Source organism: Chiloscyllium plagiosum, chromosome 12, assembly GCF_004010195.1.
Source record: "Chiloscyllium plagiosum isolate BGI_BamShark_2017 chromosome 12, ASM401019v2, whole genome shotgun sequence".
Taxonomy (NCBI): domain Eukaryota; kingdom Metazoa; phylum Chordata; class Chondrichthyes; order Orectolobiformes; family Hemiscylliidae; genus Chiloscyllium; species Chiloscyllium plagiosum.
In genome coordinates, this window is record NC_057721.1 from 24,377,167 (window position 1) to 24,397,987 (window position 20,821).

Consider the following 20,821-nt stretch of genomic DNA (forward strand, 5'->3'; position numbering starts at 1 on the left):
TTTCCTCATTCCTGAAGAAGGGCTAATGCCCGAAACGTCGATTCTCCTGTTCCCTAGATGCTGCCTGACCTGCTGCGCTTTTCCAGCAACACATTTCCATCTCTGATCTCCAGCATCTGCAGACCTCACTTTCTCCTTTATAGACCAGTGAGCCTTCCTTCGGTTGTGGGTAAAGTGTTGGAAAGGGTTGTAAGAGATAAGGTTTATAATCATCCAGAAAGCAACAATTTGATTAGGGATAGTCAACACGGTTTTGTGAAGGGTAGTTTGTGCCTTACAAACCTTATTGAGTTCTTTGAGAAGGTCACCAAACAGGTGGATGAGGATAAAGCAGGTGATGTGGTGTATATGGATTTCAGTAAGGTGTCTGATAAGATTCCCCACGCTAGGCTATTGGACAAAATACGGAGGCATGGGGTTGAGGGTGATTTAGCTGTTTGGATCAGAAATTGGCTTGCTGAAAGAAGACAGAGGGTGGTAATTGATGGGAAATATTCATCCTAGAATTCAGTTACTAGTGGTGTACCGCAAGGATCTGTTTTGGGGCCACTGCTGTTCGTCATTTTTATAAATTACCTGAATGAGGGCGGAGAAGAAGGGGTTAGCAAATTTGCGGATGAGACTAAGGTCGGTAGAGTTGTGGATAATGCTGAAGGATGTTGTCGTTTACAGAGGGACATAGATAAGCTGCAGAGCTGGGCTGGGCTGAGACGTGATAAATGGAATTTAATGTGGAAAAGTGTGAGGTGATTCACTTTGGAAGGAATAACAGGAATGCTCAGTACTGGACTAATGGTAAGATTCTTGATAGTGTCGATGAACAGAGACATCTCAGTGTCCATGTGTATAGGTCCCTGAAAGTTGCCACCCAGGTTGAAAGGGTTGTTAAGCTGGCATACGGTGTGTTAGCTTTTATAAATAGAGGGATTGAGTTTCGGAGCCATGAGGTCATTCTGCAGCTTTACAAAACTCTGGTCCAGTCGAACTTGGAGTGTTGCGAGTGTTCTGGTCACCACATTATAGGAAGGATGTGGAAGCTTTGGAAAGGGTTCAGAGGAGATTTATTAGGATGTTGCCTGGTATGGGGGCAAGGTCTTATAAGGAAAAACTGAGGGACTTGAGGCTGTTTTCATTCGAGAGAAGAAGGTTGGGAGGTGACTTAATTGAGATATATAAGATAATCAGAGGGTTTGTTAGGGTGGATAGTGAGCGCCTTTTTCTTTGGATGGTGATGACTAGCACAAGGGGGCATAGCTTTAAATTGAGGGGTGATAGATATAGGACAGATGTCAGAGATAGTTTCTTTATTCAGAGAGTAGTAAGGGTATGGAATGCTTTGCCTGCAACAGTAGTAGACTCACCAACTTTAAGGGCATTTAAAAGGTTATTGGATACACATATGGAAGAAAAGGGAATAGTGTCAGTTGGATGGGCTTCAGATTGGTTTCACAGGTCAGCGCAACATCGAGGGCTGAAGGGCCTGTACTTCACTGTAATGTTCTCTGTTCTGTAAGTTAATCCACGGTCTGATTGAAATACCTACACACACCTTTCAACCAGTTCCTCAGAATCTTCCATTCCTAACCCTACTTGCCCCACTGGCAGGATACGTCCACTCGAGGTAGCAGCACAGAAATATGCTGTTGAGAGGGATTGGCCTTATGCATCCTTCATTTTGATTGTGGATTCTATGAAGTTTCATTGCATTAGGTCAAGCACAGGCAAGAAAACTTCCTGCTAATCTACCTCTCTCTCTCGACCCCGTTCCCCGACTCCCCCACCAGTCATGCCTCACCTGCTGAGTCACTGCTTTTCAATGTTGAACGTCATTAGAAAACACTTTGAGGGTATCAGAGGCACAAAATGGTTTTCTCCTCCCAGACAAAAATGTCTGTTGCTGAGAGTGATTTGGTAGCATTATGACTGAAAGACCTGGCCATGTCTGAAGGATCTTTCCTCTTAACTGGATTTGTGGGCAGCTGGTTAGTAAACCCATGTCAGGCATGCAAAAATATTTGACCTTGCTTTCATCATTTATGTGTTTTAGGTATATCTGACTATGACCATTTTTGTTCGGAGTGATCACTGCCCAGTAATTGTGGAGGCAGAGTTCCATGCTCACACTGAAGGCACCTTTCATTGTATGTTAAATTGAAGAGTTTAGAATAGGTGCAGAAGCTCAAGACTGGGCATCCATAAGGAGCTGTGCCATGAGCAGCAGCAAAATTATAGTGCACAATCTGTAACCTCAAAGTTGTGCACTTCCTGCAATCTACCAGTTGCACCCATCAATCTGAAGTGCCCATCCTATTTCATTGAGATATGTAGGAAAGGTTACCAGGAGTAGCATCAGACATGCCTAAATATTAGCTGTCAACCTAGTGAAACTACCACAGTAGCCTACATGTATACTAGATTATTGACTCATCATGCTATAGATAGAACAAAGCATGGCTACAATAAATGGATAAGTTATAAGCACAGCAGTCCTGCCACATCTGGTCGGGAATGGTGGGAGACAATGAAATAATTAACTGGAGGAGGAGAAATGTTAATTAACACTTCCATCGTGGAGCCTTGGTCATGAATACACAAGACAAAGTTACAGCAAAGGCAAAAGTGAGGACTGCAGATGCTGGAAACCAGAGTTTAGATCAGAGTGGTGCTGGAAAAGCACAGCAGGTCAGGCAGCATCCGAGGAGCAGGAAAATCGACATTTCAGGCAAAAGCCCTTTACAGCATATGCAACCCTTTTGAAGCAGAATTGTGAGTCATTTATCCAGTCTCCTCCTGTGCTACCCACCAGCAATAGGCATCAACCTTCAGCAAATCTGATTCATTCCATATGAAATCAAGAAATGGCTGACTGCAAGAATGTGACAAAGGCATTGAGATCTGAGAACTTCCTAGCTGTAATGCTGAAACTGTGCTCCAGAACTAGCTTTTATCTTATGAAGCTGTTCCAGCACAGCTACCACAGCAATGGTATCTGCTTTTTAATTTGTGCAATTGCCCAAGCATGTACTCGCCACAAAAACAAACAGTCCGGCCAATTGCCATGCGATCAGTGTGCATTGAATAATTGGTGAAGTGAAAGAAAGTTCCATTGACAGTACTATCCAGTGACTTAGTCACTAATTACCTGCTCACAAATACTCAGTCTGGGTTCTGTCAGGGCCACGTGACTCCCGATCTCAGCCTTGGTCCTAAAATTGATAAAGAGCAGATGGAAAGTATAAATTACTGTTCATGACATTAAGTCAGCATTTGACCACGTATTAAGATGTTCTGGCAAAATTTCTGTAAGTGGAAATCAGAGGGAAACTCTCCATTGGTTCGTATCAAATCTGCTTGTTGCGACAGTACTGCTGCCTCACAGCGTCGGGGACCCAGGTTCAATTCCACCTTCGGGTGACTGTCTGTGTGGAGTTTGAACATACTCCCAGAGTCTGTGTGGGTTTCCTCCGGGTGCTCTGGTTTCCTTACACAGTCCAAAGATGTGCAGTTTAGGTGGATTGGCCACGCTAAATTGCCCATAGGGTTACAGAATGTTCCGACTATGTGAATTAACCAAGGGAAATTCAGGGTGACAGGGATAGGGTCTGGGTCTGGATGGGATGTTCCTTGGAAGGTAGGTGAAAACTCAATGGCCTGCTTCCACACTATAGAGATTCTATTCTATATTTTCCGTGACGGCATTGATAGGATTGGTCACTGGACAGTTCTTCTGGAAAACAAAACCTGACTATTCAATTAGCACAAAAGGATTGATTGTGATTTTTGGAAACAAATTGTCTCAACCCCAAAACATCACTACAATATTTTCCTGAGATCAGTATTATAGGACCAACCAACTCCAGAAACTTTGACACTGGGCTTCCCCCTAATACAGTGACAGATCCTCACATCTTTCCTTGAGTATTTCAAAACAAGTAACTAAATTTCATTATACAAAAGGAATTGATGGCTACGAGATTAGTGCTAGAAAGTGGAATTGAGAAAGATTATCAGTCATGATCTTTCAAATGATAGAGCTCCTATTTCCTATGTGCTAATGTTCATAAGATCAGAAGTTGAGGTCCTCACTAACTAATTGCACAATGTTCAGGATGACTTGCATCTCCTCAGATAACAATACAGTCCTTGCCTGTATGCAGCAAGACCTCAACAACATTCAGGTTTGGGCTGACACGTAGCACGTTATATTCATGCACAGAAGTGCCAAGGGCAAGGCCATCATCACCTCAAACAAGAGAGAACCAAAACACGTTCCCTTGATGTACAGAAGTGTTACCATAGTCAATTCCCCACCATCAACATGTTGACGGTCACCATTAACTAGAAACTTAGCTGTCACAGCCAGATAAATATTGTGGCTACAAGTCTATTTCAGAGCCTGATTATTTTGTGGAAAATTATTCATCTCCTGATTCCCCACAATGTTTCCATCACTTCTAAGACAGCACGTGAAGAACTACTCTTCATTTTGCTTGATGAATAGAACTCCAACAAGATTTGAGAAACTCAGTATCACCTAGGACAAAACAGGGTGCTTGTTCAACCCCCACCCATCAATTTAAGCATTCATTCTATCCATGACTGACACACTATGGCAACATTATGTGCTCCTACAAGATGCATTACATTAGCTTACCCAGGCTTCTTTCACAACACTATTCACAACTGAAACCTCTACCATTCAGAAGGGCAAGGCCAGTAGCTACATGGGAACATCACCATATGAAAGTTTTCAGACAAACACCATCCTGACATGGAAATGCATTCCAGTTTCTTCATTGTTCCTGGGTGGAAATCTCAAACTCCTGACCTGTGGGAGCAGAGTCACTACATGACTGCATCAGTTTAAGAACATTTGCTCGTATCTTCTCAATTGCAATAAGGATGGGCAATACAGTGTTATGGTACAGACTGATAGACAAATCAAATCATCGTCCTTACCTCTGTATTTGCAACACTGCAAAGTTAAAACCTTCAAAGATCCTCAAAATTGACTGGTTGTTCCTAACCAGACATTAATGACAAACCAGTCCCCATCCTTGTGAATAATTGATTTCAGACCCTTTTGATTCATAACTTAAACAAAAGACTTAACAATTTAACAATACAGTAACTTCAGCAGAGCAAAATTAAACAACAAAGTAATCTAATTGATGTCTGTGATTTGAACCCAATCATCTTTATTTTCAGTTCTATTTACACAAAAGACAGACAGACAAACAAACACAGTTAAGGAATAAAGAAAATAACAAAACTGCCAGACTACATAAGCATTTTTTACCATGTATTGTTCCACAGTCATGTATGATTGTTTCTTAGTTAACTTTCTGAAGATTTCAATCAACTTTTTCCCGTTCACTCTGAAGACTCAGTGATTCTTATAACTTCATTTTGAGTCTCTAAACTTCCAATAGTTAGTAATGGGAGGTTAGGCAGGGAATTTTCAAATCTTCAAGCTGTAGCATCAACAACCAAACTCTTCCTGATCCAAACATAATCCAAAAAGGCAGTTCAAACTCTGAACTCTCCCTATCGGACTGGCTGTCTCCTCACAAGGTCCCAGTTACCATTCAGCATCTGCTTGAGCATCCGGCCTCTCCCAGGCTTGTTGCTAACCAGTTCCCAGATACTGACCTCATTAATAACCGAACATCTGCTAACTGGTTCAGCATATTGCCACTCCAGAGTTGAAGTGTCTAGGGAGCACTTTTTAACAAGAATTAACTTGCAATTATCTTTCAGGCCTGGCCCCATAAGCAAACAAACAGTTTGTTTGTTTTTTTCAACACAATCTGCTGCTCATAGTCCAAAGGTCACCTTTCATGTCTCATCTCAAAAATGATAAAAAGAATACAATAATGAAAAATCAGCGAGGGTTGTAACAAAAGTTTGGGTTGACCTTGCCATATCTCATTTTATAATAAATGTAAAGCATCATATAAAAAAGACAATCATCTGTAAAGCACCTTTTAGAAATTCAGGACAATGCAAAACACCTATAGTCAATGAAGTACATATGAAGGGTGATCACTGTTGTAATGAAAGGATACATGGCAGTCAATTTGTGCAAACAAGACAGCACAAACAACATGATGATAATGACCAAATAATCCAACTGTGATTATGGTTGAAGGGTAAATATTGGCTGAGACACTGTCGAGAATTGCTGTGCTCTTCTTTTAACTAACATCATGCAATCTGTTTTATCCATCACATCTCACCCAAAAGGTGGCAACTGTGATCGTGTAGCACTCGGTTATCAACTTGGATTTTGTGTTTAAGTCTCTGGTGTAGAGTTTGCTGCCATGACTTGCTCACTGAAGCCATGTCTGACATGTTACATTTATCAAATGATACTTTGCAGTTCTTTAGCTATTTTGAAATGATTGCATGTGGCTGGTTGGCGTGTGGTTCTGAACAGCATCGATAGCACAGGTTTGATTTTTGTCCCAACTGTGTTATGTGTGGTACATTCTTCCTCATTCTGCATTGGAAAGTGACGGCAATTTGAAATCATTACTGATAAAAGCTGCCATAATGGCTCAGGATTAGTGAACAGTGAGTCAAAGGACCTGCTCTGGAGCAGAGTGCACGCGGTTGAATGAATGAATATGTGTATATGTTGGGTCAAAGGCATATGAATTAGGAGCAGGTGCAGGATGTTTGATCTCTTGACCCTGTTCTGCCATTCGAGAAGATGATCGTAGATGTAATTGTGGCCTTAATGCCACATGGCTGTCTATCCCCAGCAACCTTTAACTCCTTTGTCAATCAACTGCGCTCTCAGCCAGAGTTCCAATGATTTGCATCCTTCTGTAAGGAAAATAAAAGCCTTATTTCCTTCCTAAATGGATGAAATTTATTTTTAAACTGTGATGTCTGTTCTAGATTTTCTCACATAGAGAACCATCCATCAGGCCAAGTCCTCTCAGAACTCCTACATCTCAATAAGATCATTCCCTGTTCTTCAAACAACAATGAGCACACAGTCAGACTGTCCAACTGTCCAGCTTTATATAACCCCATCAGCTCTGATATCAGTTAGGTGAACCTTCTCTGAACTGCTTCTTACAGATTGATTTCACACAATCACAGGCCATTTGGCCCATTCTGTCTGAACTGGCATATCCTTTCTTAAATAAGGAGATCAAGCCTATCTCCAGTATACTCTACACAGATGTGAGAATTTTCTTTTTAAAACGAAGCTACACTAAGAGGACAGTTTATGCTTTACCTATTTAAATAGGACAAGGACAGCAGGCATGTGGATGTCTTGACTATTTTTTAAAAAGTCTTGTTACTTGTAAGCCAACGTATCTCGTCATTCTCAGCTGTCCTTCAGTAAGTGGAGGTCATCTTCACTGTGAACAGTTGCAATGAATATGGTGAAGATTATTTCTGCAGTGCTGTTACGAAGGAGGTTTGAGAATTTCAAATACACTGGACAGTGTATGCATAAACCAGGAATGAGAACATAAATAATAATTTTAACCTGCCCGTAGAGACACTTCATTCTTCTGACCAGCTGCTGAATTTCTACAGCCCATACCACAGATAAAATTGGCAGCTTAATATCAGAGGTAGTGGAGGCTTGCAAATTAGTTCAAATGTTTTGTTTAGATACACAGAGATTATTGAGGATTGTTTTCACAACTGATATGGTCTTCCAGTTTATTATCTATTCAAATGTAGTGTTTGAAACCGTTCAAGATCTTCGCCCACCACCCTTACCCCAGAACATCCCCTGTATAAGTATTTTGACTTTGAAGCTTTTTATTCTTCTCTAGATGAAATGATGTGTAGGTTAGTTGGATTGGCCATGGGAAATACAAGGTTACAGGGATAGGGTATGGGTGGGATGCTGTTAGGAGTATTGGTGAGTGCTCAATAGGCTGAATGTCCTGCTTCCATTCTGTAGGGATTCTACGTAAATTATCAACATTATGGAAAGTCAGTCTTTGCAGCAAATAAATCTACTCGAGCAATGTAGCAATAAATATTTTTTTCATTCTGTCAGAGTTTTCTACCTAAACTTCCTAAAGTGATTACTTAGGCAATTATTTTTTCCAGCTGCATTCTGTATTTCAAGAGGATACCTATCTAATTTAATAACCTTTATTTCAGATGCTGAGAAAATGTGTCTCTCAGCTCATCTGCAATATACCTTTAACATGTTCATAATATCATTCCCCCAGCATATGACCTGGTTTTATAGCGATTACAAGGCTTCATCATGCTAGGGCCACATGTAGCATGGCATGCTGAGAGAAGCATAGAACAGCTCGTACAAGTACAGTACTACCCAGGAACAGCACAGCCTGTGATTATAATGTCTGTAACTGGGAGCCATAGTAAAAGTCCATTGAAGCTTTTAGTATTACGTCTAGTTCTTGTCAAGGAAGATGACATAATTCTCATTAGGTACAAATGTGAAGTTGGAAAAAATCCCATCACTGCGACAGATTATGAGGGCAAAATAAGTCAGAATGAACTACGGTGGCTGTTTATAAATAGCAGACGTTCAGATGTTGCATTATGGTGGCTTTGTGGTACTACGTTGCAATAGCTGCTTGTAAAAAAGCTCTTAAGATCTTGTTTGCAGACCTGTGGAAATGCCACTGAAGGGGAGATAGGAGACAGCCATGGACTTCAACACATACAGAAAAGTAACAGCGACAAAGCTTTGGGAGAAACAGATCTGAAGATTAAAATGTGTAAACTTTATAACTTTTTTTTTAAAAGGTGAAATTTTGGCCTCCTTCCCCCTTTAAAAGTGATATATGACAATCAAAAAAAGCCATTTTTAGGCGTAAAACAAAAATCAGTAACCAAAGACACGTTCAGTTTAAACAGCGTCCCTGTAAGTCCACTACCACTCCCCCCACCTCATTCCCATTGCAAAATTGACTTTACCTTTGAGCAGGGTTCAGTTGGTTCTGCTACTTTGTGTCCTCACTTCCATGCCAAAGCCTGTGACATCTTCACTCCATATTTAATGTGAACTCTGTCTGGCTGAGAACTGCTTCTGCATGCCTTTATTATTGAAGACAGTCATAGAGTCATAGACATGTACAGCATGGTAACAGACACTTCAGTCCAAAGCATTCATGCTGACCGTATCTCCTAATCTAATCTAGTCGCATTTGGCAGCACTTGGCTCATATTCCTCTACACCCTTCCTATTCATGTACCCATCCAGATGGTTTTTAAGTGCTGTAATTGTACCAGCCTCCTCCACTTCCTCTGGCAGCTCATTCCATACATGTACCCCCCTGTGTGTGAAAAAGGCTTCCCCTTAGGTCCCTTTTATGTCTTTCCCTTCTCACCCTAAAAGTATGTCCTCTAATCTGGACTCCCCCCATTCCAGGGAAAAGACCTTGTCTATTCACCTCTCCATGCCCTTCATGATTTTATAAACCTGTATAAGGTCATCCCTCAGCCACCAAAACTCCAGGGGAAACAGCCTCAGCCTATTCAGCCTCTATTTTAGCTCAAATCCTCCAACCCTGGCAGCACCCTTGTAAATCTTTTCTGAACCCTTTTAAGTTTCAAACATCCTTCTGATAGGAAGACCAGAATTGCAATATTCCAAAAGTGGCCTTACCAATGTCCTGTACAGCCACAACATGACCTCCCAACTCCCATCAGCAATACTCTGATCAATAAAGGAAAGTGTACCAAATACCTTCTTCAGTACCCTATCTAAGAACCTGCAGTCCAAGGTCTCTTTGTTCAGCAACACTCCCCAGGACCTTACCATTAAGTGTATAAGTCCTGCCCTGATTTTTTTTCCAAAATGCCCAAAGGCATCAACACTCAAAGGGACTACAATACTGAAAATGACATAACATAAAAGCAAAAGAAGGAAAGATAACAGGGTAGAACAGTGACCTAAGTCAGAGAAAGGAACCATCAAATCATTTACTTTATTTCAATTAAAGAAAACACCTTCAACAAGAAATAGAAATCAAACATTTAAGTATGGGTTAGATGTGATTGACATCTTCATTGAATTCCAGATATTTCAGCAATATTTGCAGCTTCAGTTTACAGATTATCCCAAAATCTTACCTGCAAAGAGAAGCTACATAGAAGAATGAAATCTGGCCTTTCTAAGGATGATGCAAATGAATGTTCCAGAAAGAAACAAAAGAACTTGAAGACAATCTTAAGGCATAGAATAGCGTTCAGAATGTCATCCAGCTAAAAACCCCAAGTGTATATTTAATCATGTTGTAGTAAAATGGCTATGCAGAGGGTATATGGGATTTCCCCAAAGAGCTTCTGAAGAGGCTACTTTAATTAGTAATCACCTTGGCAAAAACTAAAGCCTTCAGAAAATATCTTTTGGGCAGGACTGGTGCCTTGCTGAAAAATGGACGACAACCTGAAGGTGTAGTGGCAAGATGAAATCAGTTACTTGCTTTCGGTGCAGACAACGCTATTGCTATGGTCAGCAAAGTGCACCAAACCAGTAAGATCTGTCATACATGCAGTTGTTAGCAGTTAGGCAAAAGTTATTCAGTATATCTTCACACCTACAGAGCATAAGGTACCAAAGGACATTGGGCACATGTGCAGGAAATTTGGTTTCAACAGCCAAACCATATGCCAGAAAAATGTACAAGATGGTGCAACAGATCCCACTGGTTTTAAGACTTAATAATGTGCACAAACAGAAATATTCTGATGTGAGTCAATAAAATGAAACACAAAAATCAGAAGGTGACCAAGCTTTTCATAACTTCGACCTCACACTGCATGCTGATCAGAAGCTTTGTTGACCATCCACATCATAAGTCCCCAAATGGCAGGTCAACCCGACCGGAATGCCACAATCAATACAGGAGCTAATGCCAAGATACTACCAAGATATACATCCTAAAAGACGTGTACCCCATCACTGGTGCTCCAAAGTGCAACCTATGAGAGGCCATCTCACATCATTTCATGGATTGAAAATACAGTGCTGTGGCACATTCACAATGCACTGTGAATATGCAGCTTGGATTCCTGAAATCATCAATCTGGTAGATACCAATGGTCCAGCAGTGACAAAACTAACAGTATGCTCAATCTCAGTAAAGTAACCATTCATGAGGTTCAAGCCACACCCTCTGCGGGAGAACTGACCAAGTGTGACACACTGGAATCAACTAATGATCTCAACAGCTATATAGGCCAATTTGACATAATTAGTGATTTTAATGGTCATGTGACATTGCATCTCAAGAATGATGCAATTTCATTCATCAGTTCTCATAGAAAGTGCAGTGTGCACATTTAGGGCACACTTTGATCAATGTGATGGAGCTAAATTATAACATTTAATAGGTTGACTATCGCAAATATATCTTAAAGAAACTTAGCACCATAAGACTGTCCCTAGATCAAAGGTACTTTACCTTCTCACTTATAAATGCGGCCATATAAAATAATGATACTGGAAGAATTTAATCCTGAAACCAAGTTCTTTGTGAAACCCAATGTGAAACATGACTATGGGTTCATCTGTAGAAGACAAATTCTTAGAGTTCACGACATTTTGGTTGGGACTATTTTTGACTGTTGCTATTTGGGTTATTAGTATACCAAGACTTATTCCAGCAGTACACTGACAGGATTGTTGAACATATACCTGTATTTGTTTGCACAGCTTACTATATTGGAGCAATGATGTGGAGGTGTCGGTGTGTGACTGGGGTGGACAAAGTTAAAAGTCACACAACTTTTAACTATAACCAGGTTATAGTCCAACAGGTTTATTTGGAAGCACTAGCTTTCAGATCACTGGGTCAGACAAAGGCAGAGCATGCCTGCAACCTTAACCTACTGATGGCAGTGCAGCGACATGGATTGACAAGGTCTTATTGACCTTATTTTCCTATTTGCTTACTCTTCCCAATCAATGCAAGAATGAAGATGTTGAATGAGTGCTTGCTGCACAGGATAAGAAGGATCTCCGACATTATCTGGAATTTTTTAACTTCATCCCACCACATATTTTCAATTTTACAGTAAAAGAGATTTGCTCAAGAAGGACATCCCCTCTGTCCAGCAAGATGATCACTAATGCATTTAATTGTCTCAAGCAAGTTCTGGCAGCAAGATTGTGCCTGTGGAAATGCTCCAACTCCAGCAAATCCACAACCCCATTTTGGAAGAAGATGCATAGCAAAAAGAACTAGACACCAGACATTTGCAATACGTCAAACCCATTGCTGTTGATTCAATAGCCATGTCATCTGCACAAGTCAGTTAGTCCAATATTATGTGTGAGATATGAGCTGCAGTGCTTGGCATAATGTGGTATCACATCTACTTAGGAATTCTCCATCGAAACAGATCATGCGCAACTAGAAATGATCTGCTGTAAAAATGAGTGCACCTCCATGTTTATAGACCAACTTGTCAATGTGTAAGGCTATGACTTGACATCAGATGGAAGCAGAAAACCAGTTTGATTACAACTGATGCATTGAGAGGCCAAAACATGTTCCTATTGATCTCCACATTGATGCTCTAGATGACAAGATTGAAGATGTTTTCAAGATAGGTCTGTTGCACTTTGGATGAACAGTGACAACCAGCAAATGACAAAGATGAGAAACAAGAAAAGTTGCAAAAGACTGTTAGCTAAGGGTGGCCTAATCATACCAAGGACATTACTGAGAACATTCCGTAATTTTGGCAGGACAGAGATGAACCTGGGCTATCACAGCAAGTCATTTTCCAAGGCAAACAAAGTAATTTTTAAAGCAGTATGCCAAGCTATTGTGACCATGTTTCACCAAGGATACATGGACATTGAATGCGCAAGACAGTTAGCATGTCAAACTGTGAGGCCAGAGCACATCAGGGTTAGAAACAATGGTCATTTATTAAAAATTCCCAAATCCCAGATATCACATCACTAAAGACAGTTGAGAGAGTAATGCTCACTGCTTTGGACATACAATTTACTTTACTGTATTAGGGTATACAGTGTGATGTAATTAAAAAGACAGGTGAGACTAAGCTTTCAGCTGGGCGAAAGTGAGGACTGCAGATGCTGGAGATTAGAGCCTGATAAAGGCCTCCTGCCTGAAACATCAATTTTCCTGCTCCTCAGATGCTGCCTGACTAGCTGTACATTTCTAGCACCACTCTAATCTAAGATTTCAGTTGGACTACTCAACTGTTTGGGTTAAGAAATCACAGTTAAAAGAGCCTAAAACTTGAATATTTAACAAAACTGGAATTTGGAAAGCACCTGTGATGGAGAGAGCATGGATGAAAAATCATTGAGCAATGTCAACAGGATAAGTGATGAAAGGTAGGAGAGTTTATAGGAACTAATGGTATAAAATGAGAGTCATTTAACTCTGTTCAGATGAGCAGTAAAGATATTGCTGAGGATGTAACAATTGAAGTTCACAGGCTGAGGAAATTTGAGGGTTATTTTGCAATGTTGCTGTTTAATGATGGACTTATATTTGGGACAAGGCTTATTTGTTTATAAGAATTAGAACTTAAACATTTTAACAATAATGATTCTTGCACGTTTTTACATCTGCCGTCACTAATTTTGAAAATTATCATTACTTTACACATAAGAGGAACTGTTTTACCTTGTTCATTCTTGCCTAACAAACAGAGGAGAAGTGTGTGACATCAGTGTATCATTCAACCATTTCTTAATCAATCAACATAAATAAAGGTGCAGGCATTCAAGGGTAATAATCTCAGCATTGTTACCAATGACTGGATGAGTTAGGAATGAACAGATCAGACATATTGGTAGCTGGAAGTTCTTCCACCACTCAATAGTGGGAAAAATTCTTGAAAAACTTTACAGATGTTGTTGTTGAGAGGTTTATTAGATTTATGGAGCAGAATTAAAATATTGTTGTATTGTTTGCATGAAAATAAGTATAGGAAGGAGGAAAATCTGTCTAAACAATGAGGTATGAAGGGTGAGTGGAAAAACATGCTGTTGGGAAAGAGATTATGCCAAGAATCATGAGGGCAATTATAAGAAAAGATATTAAAGCAAGCAAAGCCGTTGTATGTGTGAATCAATCACAATTGCAATCTTCAAAGTTTAAGAAATGAAATCAAGATTATAGATATACTAATTAGAATGGAAGAAAATCATTCTGTAATCTTGATTAAAATCTGGGGATAGCTGCAGTGAGATTATTCTTGGCTATAACATTTTCAAGGTAAGTGAGAGAAAAACACAAGGGAGAAACAATGATCTTTTTTACAAAGGATATTAGTCGTGTAAAGGGGAGTTTTCTTCAAGGTGAATTTGAGGCAGATTCTGATCTGTTTGATTTAAGACAGAAGGAGTGACCTGTTAAGATATTAAAGGAATATTTATAGATCCCCAAACAGCAGGAAAACAATCAGGAAGGAAAATTGTGGACATTGTTGAAAGTTGGTAAGACAGTTGTGTTCGTAGGGACCTAAGCTATCCTAGTGTACGGCTCAGCTAAGGTATAAGTTTCTGGTTAGTTTAGGAGAATAGTTGTTTGGATACATCCACAACTAGGTCGTAAAAATACCAATGCTAAATCTAAATGGGATGAATGTATGAGGGTGCTAGGGAATAGATTAAATAACGAATTTCCTTGAAGCATTCTATCTTACACTTGTTCTCCATTGAAATGGAACATTTAAATAAGTTTCCTTTAATTGATCTGTTAGTTCAGAGGGTTGTCCATTTTAGACTACTGCAAGCCTACCTTCACAGTGCAGTATATGCATTTGAATTTTTTTTGGTTCCATGTGCTCTAGGTTTGGCTTTACTGGCAATCTCCTCAATATTTTCTCATTTTGCAAGTTTAAGGCTGAAATAGGGCACATCAAAACCATTCTACAAGATAATGGCTACCCTGATCAGATCATTTCTTGCTGTATATTGTGTTAACACATAACCAGGCCGAAGGTCTCCACTTAGGATCCTGAAGAAGGGCTTATGCCCGAAACGTCGATTCTCCTGTTCCCTGGATGCTGCCTGACCTGCTGCGCTTTTCCAGCAACACATTTTCAGCTCTGATCTCCAGCATCTGCAGACCTCACTTTCTCCTCCTGAAAAATTACCCAGTCTACCACAGAAAACCATGGAAGGATAATGTGTCGCAAATATTTAAGCAACACCTGAAGCTCACTGTTTAATCGCGGTAATGTGAAGTAGCAATATAAGTCATATGCATTATGAACCGGATGCTGTCATTCAGATCAAAAAGCAATTCTGTCTATCTCACAATTGAGTAATGCGGTATACGAGTTTCTGTTGTGATGGACCAGACCAACCCCGCCTCCCCCCAAATCTATTAAGAAGATAGCCTTAACCCTCGCTTTTTCTTAGTGTAAAGGCAAGAGTGCCAAGCATTGCAGTCTGGATGCAATTCGATTGATCAAACTACTCAATGTTAAGCTCCACAGCTCCGCCCGTTCTTTTTCCTTTCCTTTCCCTCTTTTTTTTTCAAAGTCCCAACTTGAACTTACTGGAGAGGAATGGAGGAGACTGGAGGTCATGGTGAGGCCTGGAGATGGTCTCCAGACATGCAGCGGTGAGGCCTGAAGGCATGTCAGTGGGAAACAAGGGTCCAGGTGAGACCCAAAGGCGGGTCTGTGGGAATGGTGAGCCGAGGAGAAGCCCAGAGGTGATTCTTTGGGAACGGTGAGCCCAGGAGAGGCCCAATGGCGGGTCTGTGGGAATGGTGAGGCCAGGAGAGGCCCTGTGTCGGGTCTGTGGGAACAAAGAGCCCAGGAGAGGCCCAGTGGCAGGTCTGGGAAAGGTGAGCCCAGGAGAGGCCCAATGCCGGGTCTGTGGGAACAGTGAGCCCAGGAGAGGTGCAATGGCGGGTCTGTGGGAATGGTGAGCCCAGGAGAGGCCCAATGGCGGGTCTGTGGGAACAAAGAGCCCAGGAGAGGTGCAATGGCGGGTCTGTGGGAACGGTGAGCCCAGGAGAGGCGCAATGGCAGATCTGTGGGAACAAAGAACCCAGGAGAGATGCAATGGCAGGTTTGTGGGAACAAAGAACCCAGGAGAGGCGCAATGGCAGGTTTGTGGGAACGGTGAGCCCAGAAGAGGCACAATGGCGGGTCTGTGGGAACAGTGAGCCCAGGAGAGGCCCAATGGCGGGTCTGTGGGAACAAAGAGCCCAGAAGAGGCCCGATGGTGAGTCTGTGGGAACAGAGAGCCCAGGAGAGGTGCAATGGCAAGTCTGTGGGAACGGTGACCCCAGGAGAGGCCAGAGGTGGTCTGTGTAGTGGAGAGACCAGGCAGGTCACAGAGGTGAGCTGAAAAATGTGTTGCTGGAAAAGTGCAGCAGTTCAGGCAGCATCCAAGGAGCAGGAGAATCGACGTTTCGGGCATAAGCCCTTCTTCAGAGGCGAGTCTCAGGTCAGGCCAGCATGGGAATGGAGAGTTTAATGAGTCCCGGAGATGGGTCCATAGGAATGGAGAGTCCATGCACATCCTGGAGATGGGTCATTGGGAGCGGAGAATCCACGCGAGTCCCGGAGATGAGTCCATGGGAGCAGAGAGTTCAACAAGTCCAAAAGATGAGTCCATGGGAGCGGAGAGTTCACGCGAGTCCCGGAGATGGGTCAATGGGAGCGGAGGGTTCACGCGAGTCCAGGAGATGGGTCATTGGGAGCGGAGAGTTCACACGAATCCTGGAGATGGGTCCATGGGAACGGAGAGTTCATGCGAGTCCTGAAGATGGGTCAATGGGAGTGGAGTGTTCATGCGAATCCAGGAGATGGGTCCATGGGAGCGAAGAGTTCACATGAGTCCTTGAGATGGGTCCATGGGAGCAGAGAGTTCATGCGAATCCAGGAGGTGGGTCCATGGGAGTGGAGAGTTCATGAGAGTCTCGGAGATGGGTCCATGGGAGTGGAGATTTCATGCGAATCCTGGAAATGGGTCCATGGGAGCGGAGAGTTCAGCAAGTCCTAAAGATGAGTCCATGGGAGCGGAGAGTTCACGCGAGTCCAGGAGATGGGTCAATGAGAGCGGAGAGTTCACACGAGTCCTGGAGATGGGTCCATGGGAGCGGAGAGTTCATGCGAGTCCCGGAGATGGGTCAATGGGAGCGGAGAGTTCATGCGAGTCTCGGAGATGGGTCCATGGGAGCGGAGAGTTCCCGCGAGTCCAGGAGATGGGTCAATGGGAGCGGAGAGTTCACGCGAGTCCCGGAGATGGGTCAATGGGAGCGGAGAGTTCATGCGAGTCTCGGAGATGGGTCCATTGGAGCGGAGAGTTCATGCGAGTCTCGGAGATGGGTCCATTGGAGCGGAGAGTTCATGCGAGTCCAGAAGATGGGTCCATAGGAGCGGAGAGTTCATGCGAGTCCAGAAGATGGGTCCATGGGAGCGGAGAGTTTCTGCGAGTCCTGGAGATGGGTCCATGGGAGCAGAGAGTTTCCGCGAGTCCCGGAGATGGGTCAATGGGAACGGAGAGTTCATGCGAGTCCCAGAGATGGGTCCATGGGAGCGGAGAGTTCATGCGAGTCCCAGAGATGGGTCAATGGGAACAGAGAGTTCATGCGAGTCCCGGATATGGTTCCATGGGAGTGGAGAGTTCATGCGAGTCCCGGAGATGGGTCAATGGGAGCAGAGAGTTCATGCGAGTCCCGGAGATGGTTCCATGGGAGTGGAGAGTTCATGCGAGTCCCGGAGATGGGTCAATGGGAGCAGAGAGTTCATGCGAGTCCCGGAGATGGTTCCATGGGAGCGGAGAGTTCATGCGAGTCCCGGAGATGGGTCAATGGGAGCAGAGAGTTCACGCGAGTCCCGGAGATGGGTCAATGGGAGCGGGGAGTTCATGCGAGTCTCGGAGATGGGTCCATGGGAGCAGGGAGTTCATGCGAGTCCCAGAGATGGGTCAATGGGAGCAGAGAGTTCCCGCGAGTCCTGGAGATGGGTCCATGGGAGCGGAGAGTTCACGCGAGTCCTGGAGATGGGTCCATGGGAGCGGAGAGTTCACGCGAGTCCCAGAGATGGGTCCATGGGAGCAGAGAGATCCCGCGAGTTCCGGAGACTGGGTCCATGGGAACAGAGAGTCCATGCGAGTCCAGAAAATGGGTCCATGGGAGCGGAGAGTTCCTGCGAGTCCCAGAGATGGGTCCATGGGAGCAGAGGGTTCACGAGAGTCTCGGAGATGGGTCCATGGGAGCGGAGAGTTCATGCGAGTCCCGGAGATGGGTCAATGGGAGCGGAGAGTTCACGAGATTCTCGGAGATGGGTCCATGGGAACAGAGAGTCCATGCGATTACTGGAGATGGGTCCATGGGAGCAGAGAGTTCACGCGGTTCCTGGAGATGGGATTCCAATTCTAAGTATTATTGTAATTATTTTTATACTACAGTAAAAACACAGACAAAATAAAAAGAATTGGCTTAACTATAAATCTATTGCAATGGTTAATAAAGTAATCGATGTATTAACTACACTAATTAACTGTTCCAAGCTAGTGACATCCAATAAACACACCCTTGGCAAAGACAAATTCAGTAAAATAGATTGCCTCCTATGCAATTCCTGCAGCCCAAGTGGAAAAACCTCGAGAGAAAACTCTGTGTGTGTGTGTGTTTGTCTGTGTGTGTGTGTGTCTGTGTATGAGAGGGAGAGTCACAGGAAGAGATGTGCCGCAGCTTCAAGACCCCAGCAACTGCTACTAAAACGTGACCCCCCCCCCCTTCCCCGGCTCTGGGAGAGCTTGACCCCACACATTCAGGCTACTCCTATTTTTCCAACTTTTAAAAAAATCCAAGGCCACACAGGCTGTTTACTTTATCGAATTCAATAAACTGCTCACACCATTGTCTTAGAACTTCTCGTCAATAAAAAAAGGACAAAATACACTGTATGTAGCCATCCTATTTTCACAGAGTGCTGCTGTGATTTGTGTCAACCAGTATCCTATTCTTTTCCCCCAGTTGTCTAACACTTGCAGTTTCTCCTTTTCAGATGTTTCGCCCCCATTTTAAGTGATCTGATATGTATAAAGTGAAGCAACCAATAAATGAATTGGTCCCAGTTCAAAAACCTTTCATGTGGTTTCTTCCAAAGAGAATCCAAAGTTCCCAATTTGCATGCCAGTGGAGACAGTCTTTGATTTTGCAGCCGTAGGATCTACAGCCTTTTATTGTGTAGTGTTCTTGAGGCTATGCATTCACTGCATTACACCCTCCCATTCTTCTGTCTCTCCACCCTTCCTCCTGCCATTGCCTGAGCTTCGATTGCCCAAGTTATAATACCTTGCACACTTCCGCATGTCTCTTGACCCTATCAGGTACCCTTTCCTTCTCTGTCAGTCTTTCGCTTACACTGCCAACTTAATTCCCATCACTCTCCACTTCCCCACTGCCATCAACACAACCAGTTGGTCCCATTTCTAATAAGTCTGAAATGTATGCCAAAAGGTGATGTGATCCAGGCAGTTGCTTCTCTGCACAGCATCTGACGATGCAACATCAGGAGAGAAGAAATAGGCTGGGAAAGAGGAAAGGAGAAAGTGAGGACTGCAGATGCCGGAGATCAGAGCTTAAAAATGTGTTGCTGGAAAAGCGCAGCAGGCCAGGCAGCATCATAAGAACAGGAGAATCGCCTTTTCCGGCATAAGCCCTTCTTCAGAATAGAAGGGCTTATGCCCGAAACGTCGATTCTCCTGTTCCTTTGATGCTGCCTGACTTGCTGCGCTTATCCAGCAACACATTTTTAAGCTGGGAAAGAGGAAAGTGGAGTGAATTGGGAATGTAGGAGGAATTCAATGCGTCAAAATCAATCTGGCTGTTAGCAACAGCACTAGAGAGGTGTCTGCTATATTTGAGGAAATGCTGAGCAATCTGGAGAGTTAATACCTCTACACAACAACAGCAAATATTGCACCTCATTCAAGAGAATTAGAATGTAAATTGTCACTCAATCAATCTCTTGTCTCATCACCCAAATGGATCTTATTCCCAAATCAGCATCTCTGCCCAAAAGCAGTTCCACTATTTAAAATTGCCTGGTTTATTTTGCACCTTTTCAAAATTGAATATCCTCCAGTTCTCCAGTGCCGCTCCCTGTGCTGATAGAATGCCTTAATTGTATTTTGAATCTCATTCCTTCTTTGCTCATCAACTTTAGATCCCTGGCATTTGTCCAATATGTAAATTTACGTAGAGCACCTTGAGCTTCTTTCTGTCCGACAATAAGCACAGACTAAGGATCCTGACTTTCTAATAGACAAACCTCCCAACAGCGTGATGACTGCACGTTGAATCTCACGCAACATCTTTGGATGAGAGTTGAGATGATAAGCCCATTTTCCTTTTTGCATTTCAGTCAAGAAATTAAACCAGTACTAATTTAAGGAGGGAATTTTTAGACCGGTTAGTTGCTAGCATTCGAAAAATAAACATTTAAATACACAGCACAGTAATCTAACATTCGCAATGAAATTCAGTGGATTACTGTGCATTAATTGATTCTTAGATATTGTGAAATTACTGCATATCATTATCATCTAGTATTCACTAAGCTCAAACTGTTGACAGCATGACCAATTGTGTGTAAAATAACCACATGCATAAATGCAGTTTGAAATGTATTAACCTGTCATCTTTGCACCTTCGGAGTTTACAATAAAGTATGTCAATATGCTGAACTTTTTCTCTCTATTTCTGAATTGGCAATGACTTTTTTTTGCTGAGTGGATTGTCAGAAAAAGTGCTTTGATAGTTGGTAGCATCTCCCGATTGGTGAGTTCTTCAGGGGCTGCCATACTCATTTGTTTTCTTGTACACAGCCTCAGGCACTT

The 20,821-nt window shown here is 42.7% G+C and overlaps 1 protein-coding gene and 1 long non-coding RNA gene across 6 annotated transcripts in view; one reads left to right on the plus strand and one right to left on the minus strand.

The window, feature by feature from the left end:
• The window catches only part of LOC122555073, a 10,723-nt gene extending 5,283 nt beyond the window's left edge, over positions 1-5,440 (minus strand). The window contains exons 1-2 of the long non-coding RNA XR_006313151.1: positions 5,300-5,440; positions 3,143-3,206 (exon numbers count right to left, since the gene is read on the minus strand). This is a non-coding gene — a long non-coding RNA (uncharacterized LOC122555073). The remainder of the gene's footprint in view (positions 1-3,142; positions 3,207-5,299) is intronic.
• dmd (dystrophin) overlaps positions 1-20,821 on the plus strand; it is a 2,012,228-nt gene that overhangs the window by 1,352,313 nt on the left and 639,094 nt on the right. The window lies entirely within an intron of this gene.